The sequence below is a fragment of the Geotrypetes seraphini genome, chromosome 3 (assembly GCF_902459505.1).
Source record: "Geotrypetes seraphini chromosome 3, aGeoSer1.1, whole genome shotgun sequence".
NCBI lineage: Eukaryota > Metazoa > Chordata > Amphibia > Gymnophiona > Dermophiidae > Geotrypetes > Geotrypetes seraphini.
The window spans coordinates 383,287,136-383,304,597 of NC_047086.1; the positions used below are offsets into that span (position 1 = coordinate 383,287,136).

The 17,462-nt window shown below is 47.2% G+C and overlaps 1 protein-coding gene across 2 annotated transcripts in view; it reads right to left on the reverse strand.

The window, feature by feature from the left end:
* Positions 1–17,462, reverse strand: part of EPAS1 (endothelial PAS domain protein 1) — a 308,169-nt gene that overhangs the window by 29,869 nt on the left and 260,838 nt on the right. The window lies entirely within an intron of this gene.

The following is a 17,462-nucleotide window of genomic DNA, read 5'->3' on the forward strand; positions in this document are numbered from 1 at the left end:
ATTCGACACCATTAATCTTGAGCTTCTATTACTGAAGTTATAAAAACTTGGAATTTGCAACGAAGTGCTGTCCTGGTTTACTTCATTTCTCATGGGTTGCGCATTTTGTGTTTGGGGGGGGGGGGGGAGTTGCCAGTTTCTAATAAGAAGGCAGTTAGGAAAGATGTGCCTCAGGGATCTGCCTTGTCTGCTTTGCTATTCAACACATGAAGTATTTTAGCAATGAATGATTTTGGACCAGGGATCAAGGAGGCAGAGGACTGGAGTGGGTTTGCAGAAATAAGTTACCTTCAGTGTGTAAAGCAGTGTTTTGCAAACTGTGCCACGGCAGATTACAGGTGTGCCGCAAGACGCTGGTGAGGAGGAGACGCGCTGGCGCCGACCGTCTACAGGACGTTCCTCTTGCCACGAGAGGCAAGTCCTATGAGCAGTCAGCTGGTGCCTCTCCTCCACCGGCAGTAAATGGAGGCTCAAGGCCGTGGCTGGAGGTCATCCATGCATGACAACGTGATGATGTCATACATGTGCATGACGCCATCGCACTGACGTCCGTGCATTTCCGGGTGCCCTCCAGCCGCGGCGCCACGTTTAGTGTGCCTCAGCTTCAAAATGTTTGCGGCACATTGGTCTAAAGGGTCTTAAAATCATTATTGGATGGACCTGGCAGCAGGAGACTTGTACAGATGGAGTGTATGGTGCATTTGAACCCATCCAGAGCAGTGAGAAGAAAAATTAGCTTAAATGGTGGGTCAATTGACCGCGCCATTGAAGTTAATTGACTAATTTTAAAAAATTCACCAAAAAACATATTCAACATGATGTTGTAATATGTATTTTGGGATCCCATTCAATTGCAACCATTTTTGGTTGCTCGTGAGCAGAAATAATATTATCTTTTTATTTGTATGTTTCATTGCTAAGATATAGAGGAGGATAATATCCCTATTATAGTAAGGAATGATACAAGGCTCACGAAGGTGAGCTGAGAATTATTTCCTTTATCTTTTCTTCTATTTCTTTTTTGTTGAATTTAGTTTCCTGTCTCCCCTTTTAGTGGGCTTAAAAAGGATTTATGTAAGATGTATTATATACTTTGTTTGTAGATTCTCTTTTTTTTCCTTGTATAAATGGATAATGTATTATTCAATTATAATAAAAACTTATTGAACTAAATAAATAAATAAAATTAAGAATTAAGAGTTCCGACGTCTAAGTCAAGGTATCCTCTGACACCTAACAATGTCTACTAGTAGGCGTGGTTAGGGCTGCCGAATAGGAGTGGTTGACTTAGGCATCGCTAGTTGTAGTAGTGAGGCGCCAGTAAAACCTGACCTAATATATTGGCGCTGACCTCTAGGATGCCTAGGCTCTACTAGGCATGATTCTATAAGTGAAGCCGTGAGGTTGATTGACAACTGCGCCTACCGGCACCTACCGTGGAGGTGCGGCTGGCGCCATTTATAGAATCTGGCCCTAAGAAGGTAACGTTACAACAGGCACCAGGGTTAAAAGGCTAAGTCAGTGCCTACAGAACTTGGGTGTTATTTCATAAAGAAACATAGGCAGAAATTGCATCTTGAGTGTGGGCACAGCCAGTCATGCCCACTTGAGAGCAGACATAAACGTTCATGCGCACAGGTCAGAAGTAGAGAATGACACGGCGACAAATTTTTCCCCGTCCCCATGGGAACTCAATTTCATGTCCCGTCCCTGCAAGTTCTTTTCCTGTCCCTTTCCCATTCCTGCAAGCTCGGTCCTCATCTGCACAAGCCTCAAACGCTTTAAAATCATAAGTAGCAACATTCTAGAGCTCAGATTGTGATGTCATAATGCCTCATTCCACCAATGCCTAAGCTTCGTCCTCATCTGCACAAGCCTCAAACACTTTAAAATCAGAAGTAGCAACATTCTAGAGCTCAGATTGTGATGTCATAATGCCTCATTCTACCAATGCCTAAGCTTCGTCCTCATCTGCACAAGCCTCAAACCCTGTAAAATCACCAGTAGCAACATTCTAGAGCTGAGATTGTGATGTCATAATGCCTCATTCCACCAATGCCTAAGCTTCGTCCTCATCTGCACAAGCCTCAAACACTTTAAAATCAGAAGTAGCAACATTCTAGAGCTCAGATTGTGATGTCATAATGCCTCATTCCACCAATGCCTAAGCTTCGTCCTCATCTGCACAAGCCTCAAACACTTTAAAATCAGAAGTAGCAACATTCTAGAGCTCAGATTGTGATGTCATAATGCCTCATTCTACCAATGCCTAAGCTTCGTCCTCATCTGCACAAGCCTCAAACCCTGTAAAATCACCAGTAGCAACATTCTAGAGCTGAGATTGTGATGTCATAATGCCTCATTCCACCAATGCCTAAGCTTCGTCCTCATCTGCACAAGCTCAAACACTTTCAAATCATAAGTGTTTGAAGTTTGTACGGTTAAGACAGAGCTTACAGGAATGGGGCAGGGACAGGGACACTGACAAAACTCAAGGGGACGGGGAAATTGCAGGGACGAGGACAAATTTGTCGTCGTGTCATTCTCTAGTCAGAAGCACATATCTTGAATGAAGTATTTAATAGTCAAGGCGTTTATTTGCTATCTCTGCCCATATTCCTTCCAGATAACGACTTTGGCTACACCCATCGGCGAAGCTGACACCTTTTTGACAAACTGGGTACATTTATGCCAGTTGGTATTTTATCAAAGGCCTTTTATGTGCATATTTGGCCACCTACATGCAAAAATGACTTTATATAATTACCCGTAAACGTGGACTGGAAGCTTAAAGTGGTTTCATGGGCAAATATATTTTAAAGCTAAATCTAGTCAAAGCACAGGTGCCTGCTGTCTTCTTAGACCTGAGCACAACTCTTCCAAATGCTATTAACGAGCTGGCAACAATTTTTAAAAGCTTACTATCACCAGCTAGATTAGCCCACAGTGTTCAATGCCAGGCTATGTACTAGCTGCCGAAGCCCCTATAATACAGTTACGCAAACAGGTACTTTCTATATTTTTAGAACAGAATTCTATATATAGCATCAAAAGTTAGATGCTGAAAAGATCCATACTAAGCCCCTAGACCAGTGTCATGCAAACTTTTTTTTTAGCTCCAGCACACTAACGAAGCAAATGTCTTTCATGCCACACAAAGAAGAGGACACGTGGCCCCACCCCATTCTGGCCTTAGCCCCGGCCCCACTCCACCCCCCAGCCCTACCCCGTACAGGCCTCCAAGCATGCAATGATGTCAGATGTATGCGTTCATGTGTGTGATGTCATCGTGTCAATGTCCACGCTTGCTCATGGGGGGGGGGGGGGATGGCCCTGAGCTCTCAGGCTGGCAGAACATTTATGGAGGTATGCTGGGGGGGACAGAAAGGAGGAGAGGCACTGGCAGTGAGACTCGCTACATGTCATGCCCTGGTGGCACACCTGGAATCTCGCCGCGGCATACTACTGTGCCTCGCCACTCAGTTTGCGATACACTGCCCTATACTATAAAGGGTGCCCGACTTTTATAGAATAGTGACCTAGCTCGCAGGTCACACCTAATTTTGGGTGGCTGATATAAACAGGTTTAAATCCAAAGGTAGGCACACATTGGTACTGCTCTATAATTTGGCGCATCTCTTTTGGAAATGCCTGTGGTCTGCTATACCCCTCCCACGGCGATGTCCCCTTTTTGGTTGTGCTCAGGACAAGTCAGGCGCCAAGTTATAGAATAACATGCAGAGGAGATCCACGCACAACTTCAATTGAGCTCCAGTTAGCACCAACGAAGTGGCCAACTGGTGCCTATTTCCTCATTACGTTGCATGCAGGTCTTGGATCCATGCACAAATTCCAGCCTCCAATATTGACCATGAGACATAAGAATAGCCTTACTGGGTCAGACCAATGGTCCATCAAGCCCAATAGCCCGTTCTCACAGTGGCCAATCCAGGTCCCTAGTACCTGGCCAAAGGAGTAGCAACATTCCAGCATCTCAAAGAACAGCAAGATTCCGGAACCCCAATGAGAGCAACATTCCAGAGCTGAGATTGTGATGTCATAATGCCTCATTCCAAAGTGCCTCAGAGCCAACCTCATCAGTGATGTTACAATGGCTTAATTGTCCTATACTTGGCACACATAAGAGCATAAGAACAGCCATACTGGGTAAGACCAATGGTCCATCTAGCCCGGTAGCCCATTCTCACGGTGGCCAATCCAGGTCACTAATACCTGGCCAAAACCCAAGGAGCAGCAACATTACATGCTACTGATCCGGGCAAGCAGTGGCTTCCCCCATGTCTTTCTCAAAAACAGACTATGGACTTTTCCTCCAGGAAATTGTCCAAACCTTTCTTAAAACCAGCTACACTATCCGCGACCTACAGTACACAGAATCCAGGGGACTAGTGAACTCGCAATCTAAGCTTTGTCCCTTGAGAAGTAGAGGGTTAGGAAACTTGCCAAGGAGCCGCAGAGGGAATTTATTTATTTATTGACCACCTTTTCATGAAGAGATTCACCTAAAGTGGTTTACAATACATTGAATAGTAGTCAGGTACTGAAGTATTTTCCCTATCTGTCCCTGCAGGCTTACAATCTATCTATGGTAGCAGCAGCAATGGAGGGTTAAGTGGCTTGTCCAGAGTCACAAGGAGCAGGCTGGGATCAAACTCACAATCTCAGGGTGCGGAGGCAGCAGCTCTAATCAGTAGGCCACTCAGTGCTCCCAGTTCTCAAGCACTGATTGACATGAAGTAAGGGGGTCATGCCCAAGACTTGTAAGTCGTTTTACTAAGGCGTGCTAATTGATTTTGCGCGTGCTAACGATTAGCGCACGCTAAATGCTAACAAGTCCATAGAATGGGCGCATTAGAATTTAACGCGGGCTAATTGTTAGAGCGCGCTAAATCAATTAGCGTGCACTAAATCGGCTAGCGCGCCTTAGTAAAAGAGGGGATTGGTGCACCAATTCAGGTTACACACAGGAACACCTAAGTGCCATTTTAAAACTGAAGTTAAGAGCACTTCATTGTGGCAGCTAAATTGAAGCGCCAAGTGAATGAATTGCCTCGTTAGTTTTTTACTTTACAATTATTACCGTATGTAATCGAATATAAGCCGAGACCCCCCTTCCCCCCCCCAAAGAGGAGGAAAAATGGTTGGCTCGAATATAAGTCGGGCGGCTTAATATTCAAGTGTCCTGCCCCGTCAGGCTCTGTACCCATCCCCCTTCCTTCCTCCCCTTCCCTGTCAGGCTCTGCGCCCAGCACCCTTCCCTCTCTCCCCTGTCAGGCATTGCACCAGCCCCCTTCCTTCCTTTCCCTGTCAGACTCTGTACCCTCTCTCCTTCCCTCCCTGGCTCTGCCCCCCACCTACCTCCCTGCCCTAGCCTCATACGGTACCTCATCTTGGCGATCCGCGGTGGAGATGCAGCAGGCAGGAGCGAACTTTCCAAGTTCCTGCCCTGCTCCTGACCGGCTGCCGCGAGTTCCTTCGGCCGCTGAACGACACGAGCAGTAGCGTGATTTGGCGCTGCTGCTCGGTACTGAGGTATCCTTACTGGTTCCCGCGAATTCTCGCGAGTGTATATGGTATATTTTGACAAGTAACATGACCCGATGTTGGATTACAGTCTTATGAATCTCCTCCCCAATGAATAAATAAAATCATGCACAGTTTGTGTTGAACATAATCAAAAGAGTGTAGCTGTCATCCTTTCGTTGGGCTCTGTTCTGTCTGAAATATAATTACACTGTACTCTGTCAGCTGCTCCTCAGTAAGTTTCCCTGATACATTACAGAAAGGCTTGTTACTGCTTAATCTTATTTTTCTCAAAGTGTACCTAATGTTCCCTGACAGCAGAACCCTTCCTTCTTTGTGACACTGAATAAACTCCAACTGTGATGTTTTTTTTCCAGGCTTTTCTGGATGTATGGTTTCAATTATAAGTACTGTGGAAGTTTAACTCAATAACTTTTCAATGAAATATTTACATGGTGTATATTACGGCCCAGTAAATTTTGTCAGGGTAGGTATGCATAGAAATACTGATATGTGGGTGTGGTACTATTACATATTCATAAGGGTTCATAGACAACGGCGCGAAAGACAAAGGCGTGCCCAGACAATTGAGCGCAGCGCGGAGGTGCGCGCCACTCAAAAATGACTGTTTTTAGGGCTCCAACGGGGGGTTTTGTTGGGGAACCCCTCCCACTTTACTTAATAGACATCGCGCCGGCGTTATGGGGGGTTTGGGGGGGTTGTAACCCTCCACATTTTACTGTAAACTTAACTTTTTCCCTAAAAACAGGGAAAAAGTGAAGTTTTCAGTAAAATGTGGGGGGTTACAACCCCCCACAACGCGGCGCAATGTCTATTAAGTAAAATGGGGGGTACCCCCCCCGTCAGAGCCCTAAAAACAGTAATTTTGAGCGGCGCGCACCTCCGCGCTGTGCTCAATTGTCTGGGCGCCTTGGTCCCGGCGCGCTTTTGACCTGACACCGTTCATAAGAACATAAGAATTGCTATACTGGGATAGACCGAAGATCCATCAAGCCCAGTATCCTGTTTCCAACAGTGGCCAGCCCAGGTCCCAAGTAGCTAGCTGGATCCCCAGTAATAAAACAGATTTTATTCTGCTTATCAACTACTGCTACTATTAATTATTTCTATAGCACTACCAGACGTACGTAGTGCTGTCCAGATTCACATAGAAGAAGACAGTCCCTACTCAAAAGAGCTTACAATCTAAACAGACAAGACAAACGGGATGTCATGGATACAGTTAAGAGGAACGGTTAATCTGCTGGCTGGGTTGGAGGGCAGAGGGGAGTACAGGACAATCAAGCCATTGTGACATCAATGATGAGGTGGGCTCTTATTGGTGGAATGAGGCATTATGACATCACAATCTCAGCTCTGGTTACAAGAGACAGAAACTTTTCACACTACTACTACTATGAATTATTTCTATAGCGCTACCAGACATTTGCAGCGCTGTACAGAATCACAAAGAAGACAGTCCCTGCTCAAAAGAGCTTACAATCTAAACAGACAAACAGGATATCATGGATACAGTTAAGGGGAACGGTGAATCTGCTGGCTGGGTTGATGGGCAGTGGGGAGTAGGTTTATGGACTGAAGGCTATATCAAAAAGGTGGATTTTCAGTCTGCTTTTAAACAAGGTGGGGGAATGAGCTCAACGGACAAACTCACCTATGGCCTTCCCTGTTAGGAATTTATCCAAACCTTTTTTAAACCCTGCTAAGCTCATTTCACAACATTCTCTGGCAATGAATTCCAGAGTTTTATTTCACATTGTGTGAATATTTTCTCTGGTTTGTTTTAAACTTACTACTCAGTAGCTTCATTGCATGCCCCCTAGTCCTAGTATTTTTGGAAAGAGTAAACAAGTGAATCATATCTACCCTTTTCACTCCACTCAGTATTTTATAGACCTCCATCAATATCACTCCTGGACCGCCTCTTCTCCAAGCTGAAGAGCCCTAGCCACTTTAGCCTTTCCTTATAGAGAAGTCATTCCATTCCTTTTATCATTTTCGTTGCTCTTCTTTGTACCTTTTCTAATTCCGCTGTATCTTTTTTTGAGATATGACGACCAGAACTGCTCACAGTATTCAAGTTCTGGCTGTACCATACAGTGATACAAGGGCATTATATAACATTTTCATCTTTGTTTTCCATTCCTTTCCTGATAATTCCTAACATTCTATTTGCTTTCTTAGCTGCTGCCGCACATTTCCTCAACAATGACACCTAGAGCTAGGACCACGGCAGAACAGGATTTAGGAGTAATCATTAGTGATGACATGGAAACTGCCAATCAAGTGGAAAAGGCTTCCTCCAAGGCAAGGCAAATGACGGGTTGTATCTATAGAGGTTTTGTCAGCAGGAAGTCAGAAGTCATAATGCCACTGTATAAATCCATGGTGAGACCTCATTTGGAATATTGTGTTCAATTCTGGAGACCACATTACCGGAAAGATGTGCTGAGAATTGAGTCGGTACAGTGGATGGCCACCAGGATGGTCTCGGGGCTCAAGGATCTCCCGTATGAAGTAAGGCTGAATAAATTGCAGCTGTACTCGCTTGAAGAACGAAGAGAGAGAGGGGACATGATTGAGACATTTAAATATATCACGGGCCGTATCGAGGTGGTCTTATAGGACCCTCATCCACCAGAGGACATCCGCTGAAAATCAGGGGAGGAAAATTTCATGGTGACTCCAGAAAGTATTTCTTCACCGAAAGGGTGGTCAATCATTGGAACGAACTCCCACTGCAGGTGATTGAGGCCAACAGCGTGGCAGATTTTAAAAATAAATGGGATATTCACGTGGGATCTCTAATGATGTAAAGGAGGGGGTGAGTCGGCAAAATCAGGGCGAAGGGTCACTGGAGTGGGCAGACTTGATGGGCTGTGGCCCTTTTCTGCCGTCATTTTTCTATGTTTCTAACTCCTAACATAAAACCCAGCATCATGTAGCTTTGGTTCAGGTTCTTCTTTCCCACATGTATTACCTTGCACTTGCTCATATTAAACGTCATCTGCCACTTTGACGCCCAGTCTTCCAGTCTCACAAGGTCCTCTTGCGATTTAACAAATTTGAACAACGTTGTGTCATCAGCAAATTTAATTATCTTACTAGTTATTCCCATCTCTAGATCCCAGCACAGACCCCAGGGAAACAACCACTATTTACCCTTCTCCATTCAGAATATTGACCATTCAAACCTACTCTCTGTTTTCTGTCTTTCAACCAGTTCTTCATCTATAATAGGACATTGCCTCTTATCCCATGCCTTTCTAACACATCTCTCTTCTCTTTTTTACCCAAGCTTGGATGGATGTATAGACATATGAATATGAGTATCTATTAAATGTATGGAAGACAATTATCTGGATAAAGCCATGTACTGGCTGAAAAGTGCCACCTGCTAGTCAGCCAAAATTACCCACAAGTTTTCATAATTCATATATTTTTCAGTTAAAAAGAGGTTTTCACGGGGTGGGGGAACCAGCATGTTTACATTCCTGTGGTTTTGGCCAGATACTAGTGACCTGGGCTACTGGGCTTGATGGATCATTGGTTTGACCTAGTGAGGCTATTCTTATATTCTTATGCCTATGTGAGAAGGTGAACAAGTCCCTTATTTTATAAAGACAGCATAAGCACACATTCACTTTTATAAAACAGGCCCCAGATTCAGCTCTGGCAGCATGCAAACCCTCTCATAGAAACTTACATCTGCTTCAGAAAAGGATGAACTTAGGGCTGGCCCTAGCGCTTGCAGGGCCCAGTGCGGCTACGTTTGGTGGGCCCCGCCACCTCCATGGTCCAGTGTCTGCTCGAAAAACCATGCAGCAAGCCATTTTGTACATCTGGTCGGCAATTTTGATCAACTATTGGTACATGATCGGAGCATTTAGCACATCTAGGCCCTAGTTCTTTTTGTCAAAGCTACAGAATGATTTGCCCTTTGAGGCTAGGTTAGTGTTAAATTACCTCCTATTTAGGACAAAAATCTATTAATCTATTGTAAACCGCATAGAACTTAACGGTATTGCGGTATATAAACTGTTATTATTATTAAATAAAAGCCAGGTTGTTTAGCCAGGTGACAGTAAATGAAAATTAAATGCTGTTTATTTTTGATTAAGAATGTATAAATAGGGCAGTAGGCCTCCAGGGCCACAAACAGGTCAGGGTTTCCTTAATGAATATACAGTATAAGATAGAGCTGCACGGATACTACCTCTACTGCATGCAAATCTGTGTCATGCATATTCATTAGGAATAGCCTAAAAACCTGACCTGAATCCCTGAAATAAGAATCCCTGAAGTAAGAATTGCCTAAGATTTAGGAGTGAAGGCGTAGGCCTAATGGTTAGTGTGCATTGAGCAGAAATCCTGGGGGACTGGGTTCAATCCTCACTGTAGTTCCTTGTAGCTCTGGGCAAGTCACTTAACCCTCAATTGCCCCAGGTACAAGCAAAAAAACACCTTAGATTTTGAGAAAAAGTAACTGCATATATTTATGATAACATAAACTGTTTTGTTGTGTTTTCTATTGTATTCCTCCTTAGGGAATAAGCTCTGGAACTTGTTGCCAGAGGATATGGTAACAGCGGTTAGCGTAACGGTTAGCGTAACTGGGTTTAAAAAAAGGTTTGGACAATTTCCTGGAGGAAGAGTCCATAATATGCATAAGAACATAAGAAATGCCATCACCGGATCAGACCCTAGGTCCATCTAGTCCGGCGACCTGCACACACGGAGGCTAAGCTAGGTGTTCTCTAATGGACACCTTGTTTGCCCGTGTCCCTCAATGTGATTTGCAAGAAGATGTGCATCCAACTTGCCCTTGAATCCCAGAATGGTGGTCTGTCACAACCTCCTCCGGGAGAGCATTCCAGTCGTCCACCACTCGCTGTGTGAAGCAGAACTTCCGGATATTAGTCCTGAGTCTGCCTCCCCTAAGTTTTAGTCCATGACCTCTTGTTCGAGTCACTGTTGACAATGTGAATAACGAAGATTCTTGCTCCATTTTGTCGAAACCTTTTAGTATTTTAAAAGTCTCTACCGAGACAGACATGAGGGAAGCCACTGCTTGCCCTGGGATCGCATGGAATGTTGTTACTCTTTGGGATTCCAGAATCTTGTTACTCTTTAGGATTCTGGAATGTTGCTATTTGTGTTTCTGCCAGGTACTTGTGACCTGGACTGGCCACTGTGGAAACGGGAAACCAGGTGAGATGGACCCATTGGTCTGACCCAGTATGGCCATTCTTACGTACTTTTATAACTGGGCGTTACAATTTAGGTACGCCAATGTCATGTGTCATGCACTGAGTACCATTTTATAACAGCACCTGAGTATCTATATTTAGCCATGGCCACTTATACCCGTCTATAGCTGGTATAAACGTGTATGTCAAAATATAGCATGGGGACCCTACCTATGCCACTCCCATTGAATGCCACCCTTGCACCGTGTGATTTGTCTGCTATCACTTAAGTGCATAAGTGTACATTCATATGCGTATACACTAGCATTCTATACATTTAAGCGTGCAAATGGTGCTTAAATGATTGACCTCCCCTCCCCCCTTTTATAAAACCATAGTGTGGTTTTTAGTCTCGGCTGTGGTGGTAACAGCTCTGACGCTCATAAAATTCCTATGAGCGTTGGAGCTGTCACCGCTGCGGCCGGTACTAAAAGCCGCGCTACGGTTTTGTAAAAAAAAAAAAAAAAGAGGGGAGAGGGAATGAGGAGGTATGTGGATAAAGCACAGTTACTTACCGTAACAGGTGTTATCCAGGGACAGCAGGCAGATATTATCTACATGTGGGTAACGTCACCAACGGAGCCCCCTAGCGGACGTTTTTGCAAGCAGACTTGCTTGAAGACCTTCAACCTTGCGATTGGCCCGCGCATGCGCGCGTGGTCCCTCCCGCCCGGTCTAGGGCATGCGTCTCCTCAGTTCAGATAGCTAGCAAAGAAGCCAACCACGGGGAGGTGGGTGGGTTGCGAGAATATCTGCCTGCTGCCCCTGGATAACACCTGTTACGGTAAGTAACTGTGCTTTATCCCAGGACAAGCAGGCAGCATATTCTCTACATGTAAGAACATAAGAAGTTGCCTCCGCTGGGGCAGACCAGAGGTCCATCTCGCCCAGCGGTCCGCTCTCGCGGCGGCCCATCAGGCCCACTGCCTGAACAGTGGTCTCTGTCTAATTTTACAAATTACCTCTAATCCTATCCCTCTAACCTTACCTCTACTCTTATCTGTACCCCTCAATCCCTTTGTCCTCCAGGTACCTGTCCAGACCCTCCTTGAAGCCCTGTAGCATGCTTCTGCCTATCACATCCTCCGGTAGCGTGTTTCATGTATCCACCACCCTCTGGGTGAAAAAGAACTTCCTGGCATTTGTTCTAAATCTTTCCCCTCTCAATTTCTCTGAGTGCCCCCTTGTACTTGTGGTTCCCCATAATTTGAAAAATCTGTCCCTGTCCACTTTTTCTATGCCCTTCATGATCTTGAAGGTTTCTATCATGTCTCCTCTGAGTCATCGCTTTTCCAGGGAGAAAAGCCCCAGCTTTTTCAGTCTGTCAGTATATGAGAGGTCCCCCATACCCTTTATTAGCTTAGTTGCTCTTCTCTGGACTCTCTCAAGTACCGCCATGTCCTTCTTGAGGTACGGCGACCAGTACTGGACACAGTACTCCAGGTGTGGGCGCACCAATGCACGATACAGTGGCAGGATGACTTCCTTCGTCCTGGTCGTGATACCTTTCTTAATGATACCCAACATTCTGTTCGCTTTCCTTGAGGCAGTGGCGCACTGCGCCGACGCCTTCAAAGTTGTGTCTACCATCACTCCCAGGTCTCTTTCAAGGTTGCTCACCCCTAGCGGTGATCCCCCCATCTTGTAAGTGAACATCGGGTTCTTTTTCCCAATATGCATGACCTTGCATTTCCCTATGTTGAAGCTCATCTGCCACTTTTTGGCCCACTCTTCCAGCGTTGTCAGATCTTTTTGGAGGTCTTCGCAGTCCTCCATGGTTTTGATCCTGCTGTATAGTTTAGTGTCATCCGCAAATTTAATAACCTCACATTTTGTTCCCGCCTCCAGGTCGTTAATAAATATATTGAACAGAAGCGGTCCCAGCACCGACCCTTGTGGAACTCCGCTCGTGACCCATTTCCAATCTGAGTAATGGCCCTTTACTCCAACCCTCTGTTTCCTGTCCGCCAGCCAGTTTTTGATCCATCGGTGGACCACCCCTTGCACCCCGTGGTTCTATAGCTTCCTTAGCAGTCTTTCATGTGGTACCTTGTCGAAGGCTTTTTGGAAGTCAAGGTAAATGATGTCTATGGATTCCCCTTTATCCACCTGGCTGTTTACCCCCTCAAAGAAGTATAATAAGTTCGTGAGGCATGACCTGCCCTTGCAGAAGCTATGCTGGCTCGACTTTAGCTGCCCATTGTTTTCGATGTGTTCCCAGATGCTGTCTTTAATCAGCGCTTCCATCATCTTTCCCGGGACCGAGGTCAAGCTCACCGTCCTGTAGTTTCCCGGGTCTCCCATTGAGCCTTTCTTGAAGATGGGCGTGACATTTGCTATTTTCCAGTCCTCCGGAATCTCTCCAGTTTTTAAGGATAGGTTGCATATCTGTCGAAGTGGCTCAGCTATTTCGTTCCTTAGTTCCTTGAGTACCCTTGGGTGTATGCCGTCCGGACCTGGCGATTTGTCGCTCTTTAGCCTCCAAGCTAACCAGAAAGGGATGGAGGGAGAGATGGAAATTTAGGAGAACAGATTTTGCAAAACGGACTGGCCAAAATGGCCATCACACCTGGAGAAAGTATCCAGACAGTAGTGTGAGATAAACGTATGAACCAAGGACCAAGTAGCCTTACAGATTTCCTCAAGTGGAGTCGAACGGAGGAAAACAACCGACGCCACCATCGCTCTGACCTTGTGGTCTGTGACTCGACCCGGCAGGGAGAGACCAGCCTGAGCGTAACAAAAGGAGATACAAGTGGCCAACCAGTTAGAAATGGTCCGCTTAGAAACAGAGCGACCCAAACGATTAGGGTCGAAAGAGAGAAACAGCTGGGGAGCAGAACGATGCAGAGCAGTGCGTTTCAAGTAGAAGGCCAGCGCACGCTTATAATCAAGAGAATGCAGAGCCACTTCTCCAGGGTGAGAATGGGGCTTCGGAAAAAAAACCAGGAAGAACAATGGATTGGTTGATGTGAAACGCAGAAACAATCTTAGGCAAAAACTTAGGGTGGGTACGGAGAACTACCTTATCACGATGGAAGACAGTGAAAGGATGGTCCGCTACCAAGGCTTGAAGCTCACTGACCCGACGGGCAGAAGTGAGAGCAATAAGAAACACAACCTTCCAAGTAAGATACTTCAAGTGAGCCCGCACTAGCGGCTCAAACAGGGGTTTCATCAAATAAGCAAGGACCACATTAAGATCCCAAACCACAGGGGGAGTTTTAAGGGGCTGACGAACATGGAAAAGGCCTTTCATGAAGCGGGAGACCACAGGATGAACAGAGAGAGGCTTCCTGTCAATCGGCTGATGAAAAGCAGCAATGGCACTAAGGTGGACTCAAACTGGTGAGGACTTGAGTCCAGCACCAGATAAGTGTAACAGATAGTCCAGGACAGCAGATAATGAGGCAGACAGCGGCTCCTGCTGTCGAGTAGCACACCAGGAAGAAAAGCAGGTCCACTTCTGATAGTAACACTGGCGAGTGGACTCCTTCCGAGAAGCTTCCAGGACATCCAGCACAGGCTGGGAGAACTGGAACGAGGGCATCAAGCCGTGAGGAACCAAGCCGTTAAGTGCAGAGACTGCAGGTTGGGATGAAGAAGAGAACCCCGACTCTGCATAAGCAGAGAAGGAAAAACAGGCAGAAGAGGCTCCCTGGAACTGAGTTGCAACAGGAGGGAGAACCACAGTTGTCGGGGCCACCGAGGAGCTATCAGAATCATGGTGGCACTCGTGGACTTGAGCCTGACGAGAGTCTTCAGAATCAGAGGGAATGGAGGGAACGCATACAGAAACAGGTTCATCCAATCCAGCAGAAAAGCATCCGCCTCGAGTCTGAGCGGGGTGTATACCCTGGAGCAGAAGCGAGGGAACTTGTGATTGTGGAGGGACGCAAACAGGTCGACATCCGGAGTCCCCCAGTGAGCAAATACGTTGATGCAGAGTCAAGGAATGGATGGACCACTCGTGAGGCTGAAGACGACTCAAATGTCCGCCAGACAATTGTGCTGGCCCTGAATGTAGATCGCTCGAAGTAATATGTTGCGGTGGATGGCCCAATCCCAGAGCCGCATCGCCTCCTGGCACAGTGATCGGGACCCCGTTCCCCCCGTTTGTTGATATAATACATGGCGACCTGGTTGTCCGTGCGGACCAGCACCACTCGGTCATGAAGCAGGTAACAAAAGGCTTTCAGGGCGAGGAAGATCGCTCGAAGCTCCAGCAGATTGATGTGACAAAGGCAGTCGGCACTGGACCAAAGACCCTGAGTGCGAATACCATCCAGATGAGCCACCCCAAGCGTAGGCCGACAAGTCTGTTGTGAGGACCTTTTGCAGAGAAGGAGCATGAAACAGAAAACCTCTGGGAAGTTTGGAAGAGAGCATCCACCAATAGAGAGACTGCTTCAACAAAGGAGTCATGATAATGAGTCGAGAGACAGGGTCTCGATCCTGGTTCCATTGGGACACCAGAGTCCTTTGAGTAATACGGAGGTGAAGTCTGGCAAAAGGAGTCACATGAACTGTGGAGGCCATGTGACCTAGGAGGACCATTATGAGCCGAGCCGGGGCCGAAGACAGATGGGCTACCCTCCGGCATAAGCGAACAAGGGCCTCCTGTCGAGGCTGAGGCAAGAAGGAGCAGAGACGAGCCGTGTCCAGGACCGCTCCGATAAATTCCAGAGACTGGGACGGGCAGAGCTGAGACTTGGGGAAGTTCACCTCGAAGCCGAGGCTCCGAAGGAGCAAGATGGTTTGATTCGTCACTCGCAAAACTTCGTGGCGAGAGGACGCTTTGATCAATCAGTCGTCGAGGTAGGGAAACACCTGCAGGCCGCGGAGATGCAGGGCCTCAGCAACCACCACTAGACATTTTGTGAAGATCCTCGGAGAGGCCGCCAGGCCGAAGGGAAGAACACGATACTGGAGATGGATATCCCCCACCCGGAATCTCAGATACCAGTGAGAGGCCGGGGGTATTGGAATGTGGGTGTACGCCTCCTTGAGGTCCAGTGAGCACAGCCAGTCCCCCTTGTCCAAGAGGGGGTACAAAGTAGGAAGGGTGAGCATTCTGAACCATTCCCTGACCAGAAACATGTTCAGAGCACGGAGGTCCAGGATTGGACGCAGATCCCCCGTCTTCTTGGGTACCAGAAAGTACCGGGAATAAAATCCGGTGTTCCACTGGTCCGAGGGAACCTCCTCGTCTGCCTGAAGGTGAAGAAGGGCCTGAGCTTCCTGCAGAAGGAGAGGCAGCTGAGACCGAGCAGAAGGAAACTCTCTTGGAGGCAGGTCCGGGGGTACGTGACTGAAGTGAAGGGAGTACCCTCCCCGGATGACAGAAAGCACCCAACTGTCGGTGGTAAGACTTTCCCACTGGGCATAGAAATGATGGAGACGACCCCTGATGGGGAGGGGGGAAGGCTCCAGGAGGAAGGGAGCCCAAAGACTCGGACTGGAATTGTCAAAAGGACGGCCCAGTCTTCGCCGGAATCAGCGGCTGGGTCTTAGTTTAATGTTGCTGCTGCTGCTGCAGTCGCTTCGAAGGAGGCTGAGAGAAGGCATGCGTAGATTTCTGTGGGTACCTCCGGAGAGGAATTTTGTATTGCCGATCCGGAGGGGCCTTCAGTTTAAGTTTCACCAGAGAAGTGAAGGACCATTCATGATCCGATAGGTGCTTGGTGGCCGCTTCGATGGAATCATCGAAGAGCTCACGACCCACACACGGGAGATTGGCAAGATGATCCTGTAGATTCGGATCCATATCCACAATGCGGAGCTAAGCAAGGCAATGCTTGGCGACCGTAAAGACCGTGACCCTCAAGGACAAACTCGAAGGCATCGTAAGCTGCCTGAAACATATAGAGGTGGAGCTGGGAGAGGGTCTCCTCGAGGAGACGAAACTTCTGACGCCGAGAATCCGGTATGTCCTTCTGGAACGAGCGGAGGGCTTCCACACAGAACCGGAGGTAGGACGTGATGATAAAGTTATAGTTAAGGACACGATTCGCCATCACTGAGTTTTGGTAAAGACGGCGACCAAATTTGTCCATCGTACGGCCCTCCCTGCCCGGAGGGAGAGCAGCGTAAACCTTAGAGAGGTTGGACTTCTTCAAGGAAGACTCAACCACTGAGAACTGTCAAACCCCTTAACCAGAATCGTCTGGTAACGGGACTCCAACTTGGAGGGAATGGCCGTGACCGCATAGGGGGTCTCCAGGTTCCAGAGAAAGGTTTGCCAGAGAACCTGGTGCAATGGCAAGCGCAACGCCTCGCGGGGCGGATGATCAACACCCATCTCCTCCAGATATTCCTGGGTATAACGGGACTCAGACTGGAGATGAAACGAGTAAAAGAGGAGTTTTGAGAAGAAGACTCATCCTCCTGAGGAGACCCCGAGATAGATCTGGGGGCAGCCGAGAAAGAGGGAGAAATTTCCCTCGAATAGTAAGCCGGGGCCTCAGAGTCCCGCGAAAGGGAGACTGAAGAGGCTCTACTAAAGTGTCTGGGGGTGTCGAGGAACGACCCCGTGTTAGGTGGGCCGGAGAAGACCCCAGGGTCCGAGGAATTAGCTGGCAAGGCCTGGGGGAAGACTGGGTAAAGGAAAATTCCTCCACCGGTTTCGAAGACCCCTTAGAGGCTGGT